At 43.3% G+C, this 20,738-nt stretch overlaps 1 pseudogene; it reads left to right on the top strand.

Moving 5' to 3' along the window:
- LOC101646802 overlaps positions 1-11,468 on the top strand; it is a 22,743-nt pseudogene extending 11,275 nt beyond the window's left edge.
- Positions 11,469-20,738: the final 9,270 nt, after the last annotated feature.

Genomic DNA, 20,738 nt, shown 5'->3' with positions numbered 1-20,738 from the left:
CCTGGTCCCTTTGGCCCTTCATGATCACACATGTTGGTGTGCTGCTTCCATGTGGGCTTTGTTGCTTCTGTTTCTTTATAGTGGAAACTAAAACACTGATATTTCAAATGCCAGTATCTTCACCTGTGGTGAACAAATCTCAGCAGCATTTCCAGTTTAAAAACAGGCTAGGGTGAAGAAATAAGCAGTCCACACTACTAAGGGATTGGTCTCTGAACACCTTGTGAACAACATGAGAATGTTGCCAGATAAAGTGCCAGAAGATGAAGCTCTCATGTTCAAAGCAACTGAAATACAATTGGGGAAGAGCTGCCTCCTCAAGGCAGAGCCTGCCTTAATAATATGGATAGAACAAAGCTTCCAGGACCTACGTTCGCTATGGGGCACAACGGAAAATGGGAAGATGCAGTTGCAAACACCCACTGATAATCAAAAAATAGCATGGAGAAAGTATGAATCTAAGAAAATAAGAACTCTTCCCAAATGAAATGGAACACAATAAGAGGAAATATCTGAGGTACTGGTGAGCTGAAATAACTGGTATTGACCAGTTTGAATCAGAAAATCATATGATTTACTATATTGAGAAAGACATACAAGAAGAATGGGTTGCATCCATTGTCAAAAAAGGGGGGCCTTTCAAAATCCATCCTCAATTACTGCTGAATGTGATAGGTTATAATTTATATGCCTACATAGAAGTCCAGTTAATACAACAATTATTCAGATTTATGAACTAACTACTAAAGCCAACGATAAAGATAAAGCAAACTATTATCATGATAGGTGCAAAGACCGAGAGTTTGGAAGCCAAAGAAGAAGAACTTTTTTAAAAACTTTTTTTTCTTAAACTGAAAGAACTAAAGAAAATAATCCAAGTCTTGAGTGGTAATATTGAAAGATTCTATGGGTCAGGCTGCACCTTAGTTCTCAAAGTAATGTTCCTGCTTTTTAATGCTCCAAAGTGTCCTTGTGCAGCCGATTTACTTAGTACAAGGCCTCTTTTGATCTTTTGCCTGCTGCTTCCTTGAGTATTGATTGTGGATCCAAGCAAGACAAAATCCTTGACAACTTCAACCTTTTCTCCATGCATCATTATCTAACACTAGCTCTTTGTATATTTCGTTATAATATTTTACTGTTTTCTTGAGCTGCACTCTGAGAGTTTCTCTTCAGTCTTTTACTTCGTGATTTCTTCCACTTGCCTTCGTGAATTAAGCACCAGGTTCAGAGTCTCCCTAACACTGGATTTTTTCTTTCCTTTCTTGTCTTTTTAATGACCTTATGCATTCTTCGTGTATAATGTTCTTGATGTCATCCCACAACTTGCCATGTCTTCTGTCATTTGTGTTTAATACGTCATATCTGTTCTTGAGATGTTTTTGAAATTCAGGTGGCATATACTAATGGCTGTATTCTGGCTGTTATGAACGTGGTTTTTTTTCTTCAATGTCAACCTGAATTTACAAACGAACAATTGGAAACCTGTTCCACATCACCCCTGGCTTGATTTGAGTTGCTGAAGTTGAGCTTCTCCATCATCTCTTCCCACAGATTTAGTCTATTTGATTTTGGTTTATTCCATCTGGAGAAGTCTATGTGCATATTTACCTTTTGTGTTGTTGTTAAGAATTATTTGCGATGAAGTCGCTGGGCTTTCAAAATTCTATCTTGGGGTCTCCAGCTTTGTTTCTATCACCAAGACCCTATTTTCGACTCCTGTTCCCCCTTGTTTCCAACTTTCAAATCCCAAATTCCAATAATTAGCATTGCATCTTGCTTGCATGTTTGATCAATTACAGACTGAAGACATTGGTAGAATTCTTCAATTTCTGCATCAATTGCTTTAGCAGTTGGTGCATAAATTCAAGTAATAGTTGTATTGCTTTGATTTCTTTGTATTCCAATAGATAAAATTCTCACACAAACAGCATTGTATTTCAAGGTAGATCTTGAGATATTCTTTTTGCTGATAACTTTAATGCCAATCATTTGATTGTGTCATGCTCTTCACAGTAAACCATATAATTTTCTTATTCAAAACAGCCAATACCAGCCCATTTCAGCTCCCTAGCACCTAGCATATTGACTTTTATGCACTCCAGGTCATTTTTAGCAATCCAAGTCCCAAGTGCTAATCTTTGTTTTCAGTTGTTTCTTTTCCCTTTGATTCATTCCCCATCAGCAATTGAAGGTCCTGAAAGCCTATTGCGACAGACTTCACTCCATCTGCATTATAAAAGTGGACTCTACTTTGAAAAGGCAACTCTTCCTTAGTCAGATTTTGAACGCCTTCCAGCCTGAGTGTCTCATCTTTTGGCACTATGTCTCATAAAGTCCTGCTTGTAGTCACTAGATTTTCTGCAAGTGACAGCGTTTCGATGACGTCCATAGAGTGTTCAGTGGCTCATCCCTCTGAAGGGGACAACCTTTCTTTCTTCGTAGTCTGTTCTTCGTCTGGAAGCGCTGCTAAAACCTGTTCAGTGCAGGTGACCCTGCTTGATGTTTAACATACGAGTGACAGCTTTCAGTATCACAACAACACATAAGCCACCCTAGTATGATGGACTGACAGACAAGTGGTAGACTGGGAAACCAAGATACTCATTTTATACCTGAGGAAAACTGGGGCCCAAGAGGAAGGGTCTGGCTTCAAATGAGAGGATGAGCTCATAACAGTATCCAGCCAGAATCCCTGGGTCCTGCTTTAGGAACTGGGATAGATCCACTTCTTCACACTGCCTCTCTTCACCACTCCTACCTTTAATCCCCTCCTTACAATATCCTCCTTTTCTTCTTGACAGTCAGAACCTTGTTTAGGAAGCGGGCAGTCTGTGCTATGAAAAGCAACGTTATAGGCCTTTGCTTTAAGGATCATATTTGGGAGAGCCGGCGGGAAGGAGCCCGGCTGCCTGCCTGCACGACTGCTCTGTGTTTAATGGGATCCCTGCTGGTCACACCCTCTCCTGGATTCCCTCGCCCTGAGGGCCACATCTCGGTCACTGAGCAGTCGGGGAAAGGAAAACAGAAATCCTAGAGCCTAGAGCAAAGCTGAAGGCCAGACGCCCACCTGAGACCCGGCGCTCAGACAACTCAGCAAAGGAAAGGAAGAAAATGAGAACCAAGAACAGCAGGACCCTCCAAAAGGAGGGCGAATTTGTTTTGATGGCAGGGGCCAGGGCAAGGGACTGCCACCTACCCGGGCTGCTTTAGGCCAAGTTGTGAAAAATGATAGGAGAAACAAGATGAAAAGGTGGAAGGCTGTTTCAAGCCTACTATGTAGCAAAGCCCTTCATTTATGAACGCTTTTGTCTTCAAAATTTCTAGAGGAAGGATTTGTGGCAGCTGCGTTATGGGAAAGATATCATCCCTGGATGAAAAATATAATTACAGGATCTTAAAATGGAACATAAGATAAAAATGGTTATGGATAGTTGCCATCGAGTTGGCCCCCAACCCATTGTGATCTCATGAACACAAAATACTGCCCAACATTGCACCATCCCCATGATCGCTTGCAAATTGAATTGTTGTGACTCTGGATTTTCACCATCTGGTTTGGGGAAGATTTCCAGACCACCTTTTCTAGTCCATCTTAGTCTGGAAGCTCTGTTGAAACCTGTTAGCATCCCAACACCTTGCAAGCTCCCACAGATAAATAGGTGGCGGCGGGGCACAAGGTACATTGGGCCAGAAAGTGACCCTGGGTATCCCATCTAGAAGTCGAGAATTCGATCATGGAGCTATAATGTTAACATGTGACAGGTCACACAGGCAAGAGTGACATCATGGGTCCAAACTGTGATGTGACTTTGGATACCAGTCTTTATATTTGTTAACACGATAGCTTTGCTTCCAGGGCTGGACACTGGGAGGAGAAGATACAGAACAATGATGGCAACACAGCTATCATCTTCCAAACTGGAAAACTTTCCAAAAGTCAACAGTGGGTAAGTGGTAAGCTAATACTTAAAATGTAGGCAGTTTCACCACAATACTTACGAATTCTCCAATTTACCAGGATACCGTTCACCCTCCAGAATTCACCTTTGCTCACCCACTGTTTGTGTAAAAGCCGCTACTCCCATAAAGAGTTACAGTCAGCACCCCGGCTGTAGTTTTCTCTCCTGTTCCACAGGGTTGCACTGAGTGAAAACGGACTCAATGGCAGTACGTTTGGTGTGGGATTTGAGAGCCACCCTATAGTCAAATGGATGCCCCTACCCCCCAAACCAGCTCAGCATATCGGTGCAGTTGCATACTCCCATTCCTCGATTTGAAAACCCCACCCAACATTCCCAAAGGTATATGGGAAATAGTTTCCACGATTTGACGTTACACCAAATCTGTTTAGTTCGCATTTTGCCTGTACTGTTTTTGCCTTAATCATTTATTCTTCAAGTAGTGGTCACTTCTTTTTATAACTAAACCAAGAGTTCTTGAACATAGAAATGCTGTCATATTACTGTGAAGCTACCAAATCATTGATATATTTACTAAATAAATGTTTATTGTTGTTGTTATTTGCCATTGAGTCACCTATGACTCTTGGCAACATTATATATAATACAATGAAATGCTGCCTAGTCTCCTAGCATATATTTGTTTCCATTGTTTTTTTTAATCATTTTATTGGAGGCTCAGACAGCTGTCATCACAATCCATCCATCCATCCATTGTGTCAAGTTGGTTTCCATTGTTGATTAGGTATTTAATGAATCCCTGTTCATTCAATTCTGCTTAGCCAGTATTTGGGGAACCCTGGTGGCATAGCGGGTTACTCATTGGGCTGCTAACTTCAAAGTCAGCAGTTCAAACCACCATCCGTTCCATAGGAGAAAGACGAGACCTTTTACTCTTATAAAGAGTTACAGTCTCAGAAACAAATGAGGGCAGTTCTACCCCATCCTATACGGCCGCTATGAGTCAGAAGCAACTCAATGAAATGAGTTTGGTGGTTTGGTATTTATTAGGTATCAAGCTTCAATCTAATCTTCTACTTCCCAACTTCTAGTATCGTATGTTTGATATGTATAGATTCTTTCAGTCTCTTAAGCAAACTAAGCCCTTTTTTCCTCCATACCATTGAGAAGGGGAATTATGGTGATAGGTAAAGTGGGACAAAGAATTAAGGAATAATTTATTTTCTTTTTTAGAGATAGCAAAGAAAACATAATGCTAAGACGAGTGGAGGAAGAATGGGTGAAACAAGAAGAATCTGAGAGGGCCAGAAGACCCACATGAGAAGACTGTGAAGAATAAATGAAAATCAAGGATTCATTTGTCTTATGAGAGTCATTATCAAGAATAGAGAGGGGTCTCTGGTGATTTGCCTTTATAGTGCTAAGCATGAGATAGTTCGGAGGTAGGTTGGGATCGGATAGATGGGTGTTTGGAATATCTTCTGAAGAATAGGAAAGAAACCTGAAAAGTAATACAGCATGTGTCCCTGGGAGGCATGGCAGCTTCCCTTGAGGTCCATGTGCATTCCTTTATAGTGGACTGATCTGCAGTCTAGAATTTATTTTTCCTCAGTGGCGTGTAGCAGCTTGGCTATATTAGCAGCTTCTCTAAGACATGAAAGAGATCTTTTGCCTCAGATTTGCCAAATGCAATAAATGGTTTGATTTCTTGCACGTTCATTGTTCATCCAAGTAGAATGAAATCCTTAGCAATTTTAATTTAGATACTATTTATGAGATCATGTTAACATATCAAAAGGAAAACCCCTATTTTCAAATAAAAGTCCCAGTTGACAGATATAAGAATTAGAGAGCCAACAGACTTTTGGAGAGACACCATCCAAGATCCCAAGTAAAGAACTAGAAAATTGGGACTGAAAAAGTGACGGATTGGAAGGAAATGAGGTTGTGGCCTAAGAGTGGGAGGCGTGAATTTTATGACTTGTGAGGTGCAACAGCTTCAGCATATGGTCAAGTCCAGCCTGAAGCCATGAAAGAAGGTGGTGAGCTAGCTTGAAGGAGAAATCACTAGAGATAGAAAAACAGGAAACTGAGAAAATGAGTAGTTGAATGGCTCAGTTACAGGCACACTGAAGCCTCACAAAATAGAAGCAGTAATTAGAAATTAGAGGAGACAGTGAGGCAAGTGCTAACACATGCTATGGATAAAGGGTCATGTCCAGGAAAGAGTCCATAACAGTGGCAGTGAGTCACAAGTCACAAGGGAACAGGAATTGTATGTACAAACACCTAATTTAGCCTAGATTACAACTCAATGTAAAGAAACCCAACATCTTCACAACTGGATTATGATAAACAGAGAAAAGACTGAAACTGTCAAGGACCCCATCTTCCTTGGATCCACAATCAGTGCTCACAGAAGTAGCAGTCAGGAGATCAAATGATGCATTGCATTAACTATATCTGCTACACAAAACTTCCTTAGAGTATTGAAAGGCAAGAACCCCACTTTGAAGACTAGGTAGGTCTGACCCAAACCACAGTATCTGCATGTGAAAGTTGGACGTTGACTAAGGAAGAGCCAAGAAGAATGGATGCATTTGAATTATGGTGCTTGCAAAGAATATTGAAAGTACCACGGACTGCCAAAAGAACAAGCAAGTCTGCCCTGGAGGAAGCACAGCTAAAAGACTACTTAGAAGCAAAGATGGCAAGACTTTGTCTCACCTATACTGGACATGTTTTCAGGAGAGACCAGTCCCTGGGAAAGGACATGATGCTTAGTAAAGTAGAGGGACAGATAAAAAAAGAAGCTCCTTGACAAGATGGATGGACACAGCAGCTGCAACATTGGCTCAAACACGAGAACAACTGTGAGGCCGGTGCAGGACCAGGCGGCGTTTACATCTGTTCTTCACAGGGCTGCAAGGAGCTGGAACCAGCTCCATGGCACCTACAACATCACCAGTTCCTCCTGTAGAGCCGGCAGAAGATTGCGCAACCCGGGGCCCAGAGAGGAGCCACAGTGCAGTAGAAGAGTTTCCGGAGACAAAGTATATGAATTTACAGACATCCCTTTATCAAGCACTGGTTATTGGCAAGAGGTGTGTGGAGTGACTTCTAAGTCATAGCAATTGTATCTATAAAAGACTCTGCATCATCCTTATAGTCGTTATTATGTTTGGGCCCATTGTTGCAGCCAGTTCAGCTCTTTAAGGGTCTTCCTCCCTTTTTCTGATCCTCTCCCAAGCAGGCTTCCCTTTCCAGGGACTAGTGTCAGGATACTATGTCCAGTATATTTGAGATAAAACCTTGCCATCCTTGCTTCCCATTAGCATTGCGGCTGGACGTCTCCCACGGCAGGTGGGTTTGTTCTCCTGGCAGCCCATGAACAAATAGTCGATGTTCTTCACTAACTCCATTCGAAGGCATCGATGTCTGCCTTCCTTCTGCATTATTGCCCAGCTTTCATATGCATCTGAAGTTATTGACAATACTGTGGCATGGGTCAGGAGTACCTTTTGTCTTCAGAGTAACATCTTTACTCTTCCACACTTTAAAGAGGCCTTTCACGGTAGATTTACCAAATGCAGTACATTGTTTGATTTCTGGAGCTTTGGTTGCTGCTTCCTTGCCCTTTGGATGCAAGCAAAATATAACCCTTGACAATTTCAATGCTTTCTCCTTTTATCATTGTTTTTGGCTGAGCTTTCCAGAGAAACAAAACCAAAGACACGCGTATGTATAAGAAAGAACTTCATATCAAGAAAATGACCTCGCCTGGTCCAACTCAAGTTCATGGGCCAGATGCTAGCTGGAGACTCAGACTCACAGCTCCTGGTGGATGAAGAAGGAAGGAAAAGCAGAAAGCTGGAAGATCACAGGCTGGTGGCTGTAGAACTGCATGAATCCAAGGTCCATAGGAGCACGGCTGGGCACCCACAGCTGCCAGACTCAGCAGGCTGCTTGCGGCACAGAAGCCATGCGAGGAGGAAAGCAAAGAATCAGAAGAGAGCCGTTCTCCAGGTCTCTCGTCTAAAAGGGCCACACAGTATCATCAGGCTGTGACCCGACTGATAGGTTGGATTTCATCCCTACCTCCACACAAGTACCATCAAATTGGCATAAAATCCAACCAACACAATCATGAGGTTGCTTATTGGCTGTTTTGAAAGGCTTTTTGTTTTCTTTATGCCGAGGTGTAATCATACTGAAGGCCATAATTTTTTGTTTTCTGTTTTCTTCATCAGAAATGCTTCGAGTCCTCTTCACGTTCAGCAAGCAAGGTTGTGTCATCTGCATATTTGAGATTGTTAGTGAATCTTTCTCTAATTCTAGTGCTGTGTTGTTCTTCATAGAGTTGAGCTTCTCAGATTATGGGCTCAGCATTAGCTCCCGTTGGGTTGATTTCAGCTTACAGGGACCCGATGTGCCACAGAATGAGCAATGGCAGGTCCCGTGCCATCCTCACAGTATCGACTGAAAAGAGAGGATGAAAGAATACAACCCTGATACATGCCCATGTCCAGCTGAGAGGGGATAAAAGGTTTCCTTAGACATCGACATCAGTCATAACAGTCTTAAATTATATCCTAGACCACAAAAGCCCAAAGGGGGAAGTTTACATCTCAATTTAATGCAAACCATCCAGTTTATGATTTCAATTCATCTTTCACAGTTGTGCTAACTGGAGAGACATCATATTCATCAATTCTGTGACTTATGCATGAAATAATTAGAGGCCAATTCACTGTTAAACATTGCTACATTTCCTATACTGAGAATCCACCAAGAAAAACATCAAGGGTTACAAGGCTAGCCTAGAGATGCCAGAGGGACTGTAGGAAGGATACAATTGAACCAAGCCTTAATGGACGTCCATGCTCTAGAGCAGCAGTTCTCAACCGATGGGCTGCAACCCCTTTGGGGGTCGAAAAACCCTTTCATAGGGGTTGCCTGATTCATAATAGTAGCAAAATTACAGTTATGAAGTAGCAGCAAAAATAAGTTTATGGTTGGGGGGTTACCACAACATGAAGAACTGTATTAAAGGGTCACGGCATTAGGAAGGTTGAAAACCACTGCTCTAGAGAGATGAAGGAGGAAAAGGAAGCAAATCCTATAACCATATGTGACAAAGAGCTACCGTTAAGGAAAGTACTTCTTACAGGACTTGATGAAATTCCCAGACATTCTGCTTGGCTTAGAATCTTATAAAATCTCATAGAAACCGCAAGGTTGAACTGAGAGATTTGACGACTAATCTGTCTAAAGAGTGTGGGCTTTATGGTGTGAGACGCTGGATGTCAGAAGTCATTTTTGAGCAGATCTGTGCTTCTGGAAGATTAGCCTAGTGGAAATGGATGGATTGGAGGTAAGAAACGGGGGTGTGAATTATAGAAACACCAATCATAAGGCCTGGAGCAGGGCACAGAGACTTGACAAGGGAAAGGAGTGATGGGAAAAGGAGAAAGAACAGACAGGAGAGATTGTCACCTGCGATACAAGCAGACCCAACAGGACTTGAAAGCCAACGTAAATATGAGTCATCACTGCAGCGCTTGCTTGCCACGCTATTGGTCAAGCACTGTTAAGTGCTAGTCAGAGGCTCTAATAGGTTCAGGTCAACACAAAGACATCTGACTCTGACTAAAACCAAGGCAGCTGTGAATGTCTTAAAAAGAAGAAAATCAGGCACCAGCCAGGGAAATTAACCTTTCCCTCACAGAAGCCATAAACAACATTCAAATGTGGGAGAGAATGAAACCGTCGCCATGTGTTTAGAAGAAACATGATATAATTGGCTAGCCGAGACACAATCCAACCAGGAAACAGACTCCTGTATTAAAAGTCTAGCTCGTGGGACTTCTGGAAAATAAAAAATAGACACAGTGGGATAGAAACACTCGATCTAAATGGATGGGGTAGGGAGAGAAATCATCTACTGAGCCACAGGCCAGAAGGCAGCTGGGATTGAGGTGACAGAAACGGTGAACCGGCCGCCTGAGGACAGGTTATTGACCACCGAGGAGCGATGACACAAAAGAGATTCAAAATTGCGACTGCGATACAAGCAGGGAAAACAAGGATATGGTCGGCCAGGGAGTCTCACTTCCTCTGAGTGCGACTGTGAGAAGCCAGACTCCTGGAAACACCCCCCCACCCCACCCCCACCCACCCCCGCTGCTGCTGTGCACTCCTGCCTCTAGCCTGCTGGGCGACCTGGGGCAGGATCCCTCATCCATAGAATGAAGAGAGTCATTTCCATCTCATAGACCTGGAGATGTAGTCCAAGAAGACCTTGATGAGGTGACTAGACGGAAGGCTGATGGAGATGTGGACATTTGGATTCATCCAGAAACTCGGTACAAAAAGAAAAACTCTAGAGGAGATGTTCATCTGTTAGAATATGATGGCCCAAGGAAATCCTGTCGCGTACAGGTCTATTCTGAAACACACGGGGTGACCATGACTCAGAATTGACTCGTAGGGAGGGCATTGTTTTTGGTTGTCTTTTTTTTTTTTTCTTGTTTGTTTTTTGTTTGGACGTAGGGGTTCTATTCAAATTCATTTTCTTTTAAAATACAGTCTAATTGGCAGCTGCTGCCCTGCCTCAGGTGTGTAGTTCGTTTCAAAGACCAGCACCCGCAGGTGATCCCTCTCCAGGTTTTCCCAGAAGATTGCTTTCACAGCTGTATTGCGGACTGAAGTCACCAGCCTCTGCACAAGCTGCAATGTGCCCAACCATGACTCGTCCAAGTTCGAATGTGGCAGATCTCCAGAAGGTTTTTGCAAAAGCAAAGCATGTAGTCATCCGTACAGGGGCTGGTGTTAATTGCAAGAGCAGGGTCCCAACGTTCAGAGAAGACAGGGGCAACTACAGAAAATGACAAGCCCAGGCCCTGGGTATGCCTCAAGCCTTCGCCCAAAAACCATCCAGGGTGTGGGAGTTCTACCACAACAGTCGCGAGGTCATGCAGAGCAAGGACCTGAACCCAGGCACCTGGTCAAGGCCAGGTGTGAGGCCCATCTGCGTGGGCAGGGCTGGTGGGTGACAGTCATCACCCAGAACATGGATGAGCTGCACGGCAAGGCCAGCACCAAGAACAGTCTGGAACCCTACGTAGTTCCCATTTAGAACTCACCACACCTCTTGTGGAAACGTGGCTGAGAATTAAGAGTCCCATTTGTCCAGCGGAACCTAATACTGAACATGCCAGGGTCCCAAAAGGAAAAGTTCCCCAGTGTGAAGAGGCTGCATGTGGGGATGCCTGCTGTGGCCACGCGGAGTGTGCGTTAGAGAAAATCTGGATCGGGCTACTCTGGGTCAGTGAATGCCGAGCTTGTCCTCTGCGACTTAGGTCTCCTGGTGGGCACGTCCTCTGTGGTTTATCCCGCCATCGTGTTTGCCTCTCAAGTACCTGTGGCCGCATTTGACAGGGAAACCACCCCTCCACAGATAGATTCAGGTTCTGTTTCCATGGGTCCTGGGAAACAACACTTCCTGAAGCCCTTGCCCCTCGTGAATCAGAAATGCTTTCTTAGGGGAGGGAAGAACAGATACTGCATCTACCTGCTGGGCCCAAAATGGAGGAGAAACGGTCGTGTGGGTGGTGAATAAAATATTAGAAGATCTCAAAATATCCTGTGGTCCCATAGCTAGAACCCAACCCATTGATAAAGTGAGAGAGGCTTAGCGGCAGTCCTAGCAAGAGTGTTCAGGAGGAATCAGAGATGGGTGAAATTAGTGCGCATTGTTTGTTTTGAACTGAAATGCAGGATACCTCTGAAGCTGGGTTGGTTACTGAGGGTGGGGAGTATGTAATTAGATTGTCTTTAAAACAACAACAACATTTCATCTCAATTATATTTTTGCCCTTTGGGGTGGTTGCTATTTGAACCAAGAAAGAAGTAAAGGTGGTAAATATTGGTATTCTTTCATCTGATTTTTGCATAAGTTTTGGTGGCAATCAAAACCCATTCGATGCAGTTTATAAGTTTAATGTGTATATGATAATGTATTAAAATGAGTAGTCACCACTTAAAATTTGCTAATTCTTCTGTTTCAAGCAAGGTAGCTGCCAAGTCACCCTTGGAGTAGGTCTTCTTCAGGGGAAGTCAGAACTGGTAGGTCAAGTAAAGGGAGAGCAAATGGAGCCCAAACAAAGAGGCCGCTGACACATTTCCTAGGGGTAAAAGCCCTAGTTTCTTTTTCTTGGCATCCCAAACAGTGCAATGCAACATGCCAACTCGACTCTGAATGACTATTGGACCGATGAGTGCGTGAGAGCATATTGGTAAACTCCACGGATGGAGGAATACATAGCATCTACATAGGGTGACCATTCAATAGATGTGTTGTGTTGGTCTGGGCAGACTAGAGAAACAAATCCACGCACACTCAGATGCTTTGGGTATGTAATCAGGAGAAAACAGTCCCTGGGAAAGGACATCTTGCTTGGTAAAGCAGAAGGGCAGAGACAAAAAGGCAGACCCCTGACAAGATGGATGGACGTAGTGACTGCAGAACTGTGTTCAAACATAGCAACAAGTGGAAGCATGGGGAAGGAGCCGTGCTTCTCTCTGTGATTAATACGTTCACCAGGAGTCAGGCAAGAGTCGGTGGCACTAACAGAAAAAGCCCATCACCTTCGATAGCACACTACAGTTGTCGCGTCAGGTTGCTCTCAAGTCAATTCTCCTTTGTAATGAGCCCTGTGACTGACCACAATTGTCCCATAGGGTTTGTCTCATTGTCATCTCTTGAAAGCAGATCTCCAAGTCTTACTCCTGCACAGACACGGAGTGGGTTCTTACTGGCACAGTCATCACACACACACACACACACACACACACACACTCACACACAGAGCCATGGTTCCCCAGGCACAAGTCATGGTACCTTCATCAATTCACTTTATTACATCATTTTAATTGCAGAAATACTGGTGTTTTAGAGATAAAAATAAAAAATGAAAAAAAGCGTGTGGTGCATCATGGACTTTGTGTTTAGTGCATGTATTCTATCATATAAAATTGCAACAATTTGATGCGTTATGATCCTCATTTTACAGATGAGGAACCTAAGACTCAGAAGATGGAAGTAACTTACCTGGAACCGCACAACCACCAGCTTTATCCAAAAATGCCCTTTTCTGCCAGGAGTTCAGAAGAGCATTTCTGAGACTTCTGTGGGGAAAAAAAACCCCAGGGATCGCTCTCTTGGTCTCAATCCCTCTTTCTTTGTTGCCCTCGGTCTCAGCCCACCCAGTTTGTAGTTGTTGCAGCAAGCCTGGATGCAGCAAGACCTCGAAGCTTTTTAGACACAACAGACTGTGGAGGGGCTTGGCTCTGAGCCACTTGAGGGGAAGCTACAGGTAGGATCCTGTTTCAACCATCAGCCGTGCCCAGAGCTGATGCTGGCCACAGATCACGAACTGCTCACCAGTCATTTCCTTAATGACTTGCTAAATTTCCTCTGCATCCTCCAAGAGAGTCACACTCTCTCGGCAAGGCCCCTAGCTCTGGCGGGTAGTCCCACACTGATAACACTGGGACTCCTGAGCCTCAGGCAAACCCTGATTCTCAGACCTTTGTGTGTAGGCTTACAGGCACCTCCAAAGTAATGGGGGCGTGGGAGGCCTCAGCAAGGCTTGACGTTGGTGTCCAGGGCCCCTCTGGAAGGAGCCACAGGGCAGATGTTACCATACATTTCAAGGATACAGGCTTTATTATCCACAGCAATGGGTCAAATAATGAAAGGAGATCCACACAGAACACAAAACATCACATGTGTCTCAGTGATCGACTGAATTGAGTCTCAAATATGTACTAAGTGATGACCCCTGGACCTCTGGATGTGATCCTGATTGGAAACAGGATTTTTCTTCTCTTGTGTTAATGAGGTCATGTTAGAGTACGATGAGTCCTAAGCATAATTATTACTGCGCCACTGAAAATGTGTAATAGACAGAGACACACAGGGAGGACACACTATGAAAACAAGCTCACGGGGCAGAGGCTAACGTGAGCCCAGGAACGCCGAAGGTTGCAGACATGAAGCTGAGATGGACATGAGATGACACCTCTCGAACCTGGAATCCTAAATTCTAGCCTCCTAAACTCTGAGAAAACAAATCTTTGTTCTTAAAGCAAGCCAGTAGTGACGTGTCTACTACAGCAGGACCTTGAAGTGCTTCCTTTGATGATGGGGCAGGCATGACTCAAAATGAGAAGAATCAGCTACAAGCATCTCATTTTGTGGCAACGAGTTCCACCTGAGCAATCGGGACAGCCAGTCTCACCTAGTACCCCAGGCAGCACCTATATGCACCAAAGACACTCAAAATTAGCACCTAAACGGTCTATTCACAATGGAACACACTCAACAGGCAGCATGTATATGCACCAAACACACTCAAAATTAGCACCTAAACGGTCTATTCACAATGGAACACACTCAACAGGCAGCATGTATATGCACCAAACACACTCAAAATTAGCACCTGGTCATCTTAGACTGAGATGAAAAAAGGAAGGGCCTGCTTATCTTCTGAAAGCGGGGAACCATTGCTGAAATTAAATGAAGCAGTACCCCAAAGGAGAAGATGAGAGCCAGATGGCTCGGGTTGGAGCAGGAGAGAGTCACGGGGCTTCTCCTTCTTCTCAGCATCTCCTTCTGACCATGAGTCATCCCTGAAGCACTTTCTCCGAATCTCTGCGATAGTTGTATTAAGCAGATTCCCTCTAATTACACAATACATAGTTGAAATGCTGTCATCCACTCACCACTAACTGTTCATTTGTCATACTGTGGTGGGTTGGGGGTTGCTAGGATACTGGAAGTGATGTCACTGGTGTTTCAAATGTCAGAAGTGTCACCCTAGGGGAAGAGGTTTCAGCAGAATTTCTAGGCTCGGAACAGACTGTGAAGAAGCAATAGGCCCACTTCTGAGGAATCAGCGACGAAAAACCTTACAAATACCAGTGGATTATCATCAGACATTGAAAACCTCGTGAAGAGCAAAAGGCAATTGCCAGACATTGTGCCGGGAGGTGAGCCCTTCAGGCCAATGGCACTCAAAATATGACTCCTGAACAGTAATCACAGAGCAAACCATGGATGACATCAAGAATATGACACACGATGGATTGAAAAGGTCATTAAAAATACAGGAAGGAGCGCGAATATCACAGTAGCTGTCAGAAGAGACGGAAACTTGCTCTTGAACATAGAGCAACTAAAGCACGTGGAAGAAGTGAGAATGAAAAGAGTTGAACTGAAAATGCCAAAGGGCTTCTGAGGAAGACTAAGAGAAGTATATTATAATAGAATGTGCCAAGAAAGCCAAAGCTAGAAAGCCAAAGAGAGAGGCACGCTTAGTATATATCAAACCGAAAGATCTCAAGAAAAAATTCCAACCCCAACTCACACTATTGAAAGATTCTATCAGCAAAATATGGAACAGTGCAGGAAACATCAAAGAAGATGGAAAGCATACTCAGAGTCACTGTGTCAAAGCAAACAGCCAGTCAACATTCAACCATTTCAAGAGCGTGCATATGATCAAGAACCGATAGTACTGAAGGAGGAAAAAACAAGGCTCCCAGAACGCCTAGACCACCAGTAAAAATGTTTCAACAATCAAATGAAGCACTGGAAGCACTCACTCCCCTACACCAAGAGATTTAGAAATAGCTACCAGGCCAAAGGACAGGAAGAGATCCATATTTGACCCATTCCAAAGAAAGGTGACCAATAGAATAGGGAAATTATCAAACAATATCATTAATATAACATGCAAGTAAAATTTTGCCGATGATCATTCTGCAATGTTTGCAGCAGCGCATGCACACAGAGCTGCCAGAAATCCAAGCCAAATCCAGAAGAAGAAGTAGAGCCAGGGAAATCACTGTTGGTGTCAGATGAATATTGGCTGAAAAAAGGAGAATACCAGAAGATGTTTACTTGTGTTTTATTGATTATTCCAAAGTACTCAACTGTATGAATCATAACAAACTGTGGATCATATTACAAAGAATTAGAATTCCAGAACATTTCATTGTACTCACAGAACAAGGGAATAATGCCTGGTTCATAATCCGGAAAGCTATGCATCAGGGTTGTATTCCTCCACCATACTTATTGTTGGGCAAATCATCCAAAAAGAATCTCTAATAGATGAAGAAAAACATGGCATCAGGATTGGAGGAAGGCTTCTTAATAGCCTGGGACATGTAATTTTGCTAGGTGAAAGTTAGGAGGCCTTGAAGCACTTGCTGATGAAGATCAAGAATTTCCCCCTTAAAAAGAGGGGTGGGGTGGCAGATAATAACAACTATCGAAAAACAAACAAACATACATAATTCCAGGTTTGTCTGCTTACCTGTATGACACAGGAAGCAAGCTTGAGGAGAAAGCAACTAGACCAACAGTTCCAAGGGATTGAGGGAGAAGGCGGCAGGGGAAGGGAGCGGTGAACAAACAATGCCATTGACAGGCGAATAACTCTGCAGTTAAAATCAACCACGAGGAGGACATAGAGATCCTGGGGTGTTGGAGCAACAGCAACCTAGCTGAGAGGAATTACTAAGAGGCAGAAGAAGGGCAAGCATGGCAGGGCAGGAGGAAGGTAAAAGGAAACAGAGGAAAGATCTAGGAAGCAACACTATGGATAGAGGTATAAGCATAAGTGTGTATGTATATAAATACATTGATTCATAAAGATAGAGGTATTGGCATAAGTTCATGTATTTATTGGGCAATACACTAAGGTAGTGGACAGACTTCGGTCCTCTGTTCATGCCCTCCCTCAACGCAAGAACAGTTTGTTCTTACATACTGTCATTCTGTGATCCTCACCCTCCTGGCATAATTGCTGAAGACAAATGGGTGCATAAGCAAATGTGGTGAAAAAAGCAGATGGTGCCTGGTTATCAAAAGATATAGAGTCTGGGGTCTTAAAAACTTGAAGATAAACAAGTGTCTATCTAGCAGAGAAGCAAAATCGAGGGAGCACACCAGCCTGTGTGATCATGAGGTGTCAACAAGATCGGGTAACAGGCATCGGAAGACCCAAAACAAACAAACAAAAACCCATATTGTTGAGAACGAGGGGAGTCAGAGCAGACCAAAAACCCATATGTAGACAATGGGACATCCCCCTTACAGAAGGGTCACAAGGAAAGGATGAGTCAACCAGGGCATTGATGAAACACACAATATTCCTCTGGTTCCTTGAGACTGCCTCACCCACCACTATCATGACCCCAGTCCTGCCTTCCACTCAGGCTAGACAGGAGCATGTGCACAAGTACAGATAAGAGATAAGAGCTCACGACACACATGGAATCCAGAAGAGGTATGGGGGTAGCGATACCAGGAGGGTAGGGGGAAGATGGGGAGAGAAAGGGAGGAAGAGGGAACTGATCACAGTGATCAACATATAAGCCCCCCACCGGGGTGGGGGACGAATAACAGAAACCCTGGGGGAAGGCAGAGAGCAGTCAGTGTAAGATATGAAAATAATAATAATTTGTAATTTATCAAGGGGTCACGAGGGTGGGAGGGAGGGGAAAATTGAGCTAATACCAAGGACTCAATAGAGTGTAAATGTCTAGAAAAGAATTATGGAAAAAACAAAACAAAACAAAAAAGAATGCTGGCAACATATGTACAAATATGCTTGATAAAATTGATGTATGGATTGTTATAAAAACTGTAAGAGTCCTCAATGAAATGATCTTTTAATTAAAAAATTGAAAGAATTTCCTCCATCATTATGGATTACAATTCAATGTATAGGAAATCAATAGCCTCACAAGTGGATCAACAGAAATACCATGATAAATGGAATAAAGATTGAAGTTGTCAAGGGTTTTATCTTGCTTGAATTCACAATCAACGCTTATAGAAGCAGAAACCAAGCTATGAAACAGCCCCGTGTACGGGGGAAATATGCTGCCAAGACCACTTTAAAGTGTTAAAAAGCAAGGATGTCACATTGAAGACAAAAATGAGTCTCATACAAACCATGGTTTTCACTCGCCACAAATACATGTGAAAGTTCGACATTGAATAAAGAATGGTGAAGAAAAGGTGCTATATTTGAATGACAACGCTTGTGTGGAAGATTGCAAGTACGGAATGCCAGGAGTAAACAATTCCGTCTTGAAAGAAATAGAATGTACCTTGGAAGTGAATATTGGAAGAAATGGCCCCATATACTTTGGGTATGTTATTAAGAGAGATTAGTCCCTGAGAAGGACATCACAACAGAGGAAGGCACTCAATGAAGTAGGCTGACATCATGGTTACAACAATGTCCTCAAGCGTGACAACAATTGGGAGGATGGGGCAGGAGGGGCAGTCTTTGTTCAGTTGTATATATGATTGCTAGGAGTCAGGACAGACTTTAGGGAACCTAAAAACAATTGTCCCTAAGTCCGATTGTCTATTTCAGAAATATTTAAGTAGCAAAGGTAAGTTTGCTCGTGGTTAAGAACATTACAAATGTCTGATAACTACCTCATGCTGGGACCAGAGCTCAGTTTAATTCCACCCAAGCATTGCTAAGGTCACCCATATGAGGTCACTTTGGCTTCCAGCATAAAAAAATAATAAGGTCATTGCTAATTAATTTTGCTTGGTTTTAATTGTTATAGATAATAATTGTCAAAATGTGCTTTGTTGTTAGGTGCCACCAGGCCAATTCTGACTCATACTGTCTCATGTGGCAGAGTAGAACTGTCCCTTTTTCCCAGGCTGCAGTCCTCATGGATGCCCTTCATTAGGGGTTTCTCTGGTAGAGCCTTTGGGTGGGCTTGAACTTTTGGTTAGCAGTTAAGTGCTTAGCCCTTTGGCAAGCAAGTCTCCTTAAATGTATTTTGCCCTCTTTTAAAAGACTTTCCATTGCAGTCACAAGTAAGATCATTATTCAATATTTGCGGCAAAGAGCGGGAAAGAGAGCATGTGGGAGACCTTCAGAATAGCATTCTCAGAAAGTAACAAAGGCAAAACATTTCCCCTGAAAAGCAAAAAGAGAAAGAAAAGTTTTATACGTGAAGTTTTTCTTTGTCTGTAAAGTTCTCTTTCCATAGCCCTGTCTATCTCTGGGACCCTAACTCCCTTTCATCGTATCCTGAGAACACCCTCATTCCTGAAGTCATTCAATAACTGCATCCCGTCAGCAGCATTCATTCAAGAATACCTACTGCCATAGAGCCAATTTGATTCGTAGCAACCCTAGAGGACAGAATAGAACTGTCCCCTGGGGTTTCCGGGGCTAACAGTCTTTACTGGAGCGGACAGTCTCATCTGGCTCCCTCAGAAGAGCTGGTAGGTTCATGCTGCTGCCCTTACGGTGAGCAGCTTAACCCCTGATCCAGTGCATCACCAAGGCTCCTGTGCATTCATTACGGCCTCCTAATGAGATGGCCACTTGCCTTTCTCCTCTTCTACAAGATGACCTCTGCAAAACCCAAACTAAAGCCATTTCCATCTAGTCAATGCCAACTCAGAGTGCCCCTAACGGGCAGAGTAGAACTGCCTCTGTGAATTTCCAAGATTTCAACTCTTTTACAGGAGTAGAAAGCCCTGTCTGTTTCCCTCGGAGCTCCTGTTGGTTTCCAACTGCTGACCTTGCAGTTAGCAGCACAACACATAACTACTTTGCCTCCAGGGCTCCTGGATCCCTGCATGTGCAGAGTTAAGTGAATAATTGATTACCTGAGGTCAGTTATAGTAAGCTTTACCCAGTCAAAATAACGAGGAGCGTTATCCCTGGACAAGAAGGGTAAGAAGGTACTTGAATGAGCAAATGACAGGAAAGAAGGAGGGTGGGAGAGAATGGACGGAGAAATGGGGGGGAGGGAGAAAGAGAGGAAGTGCTGTTTAATATGCTAGGCAAAGTACTTCCCAACCCTTCCTTATAACCCTCATTTATGTTAAGGTTCTTTGTCACAACTCAATGATTATTCATGGATTCTTGAAATATAAACACTCTGGACTCAACTCCCAAGGCTATTATTTACACCTTTGGCCAGTGGCTGCACTCCCCCCCCAAGGTCAGATTCCTCACCTACAATGTGAGGAGTGGTGCAATCAGTTCACTGGTTAATTCACTTAACTCCTTTGGTAGCTAACCAGAAGGTTGGCGGTAAGAGTTCACCTACCACTGAAAAGAAAAAAAAAAACCAAAACCCACAACCCTCGAAAACTCTAGGGAGTACAAGTCTACTCTGCAACACATGTGTCACCATGAGTCAAAATCTACTCAAGGGGTACTGGTTGCGTTTTAATTTTAATATGAGAAGAATACAAGAAGCTACCATAAAAGACTGCTGTGGAAACTAAAGGCCATTGTCTAAAGCCCTAACACAGTGTCATCTGATAGTAAACATTCAAAACGGGCACCTGCTTTTACTATTGGCTATGGATTGAATTATACCCACACCCACCAAAATGCATGTTGTGAACCCTAACCCTTATTCTTTTGGTTAGAAGACCACTTGGGAATGGGTTGTCTTTGTTATGCTAATGAAGCAGGATGCGTGTCAGATAAATCTTTGTCAACTTGATACTCTTACACAACTCTTTAAGCATATATAATTTTAAGCAAAACAATAATAAAAACAAACCTGAACCCAAACAGGGAGGGTAAAGGGAGAATGGGTAGGAAAGAGGGAACCGATTACAAGGAACTGTGTGTGACCTCCTCCCCGGGGGACAGACAACCGAAAAGTGGATGAAGGGAGACGTCGGACAGGGCAAGATATGACAAAATACCAATTTATAAACTATCAAGGGCTCATGAG

The sequence above is a fragment of the Echinops telfairi genome, unplaced genomic scaffold (assembly GCF_000313985.2).
Source record: "Echinops telfairi isolate 266 unplaced genomic scaffold, ASM31398v2 ScPeMD7_7468;HRSCAF=8506_2, whole genome shotgun sequence".
NCBI classification, from domain to species: Eukaryota; Metazoa; Chordata; class Mammalia; order Afrosoricida; family Tenrecidae; genus Echinops; species Echinops telfairi.
Note: the sequence above shows the minus strand (reverse complement) of the source record. Positions and strands in the feature narration are given on the sequence as shown.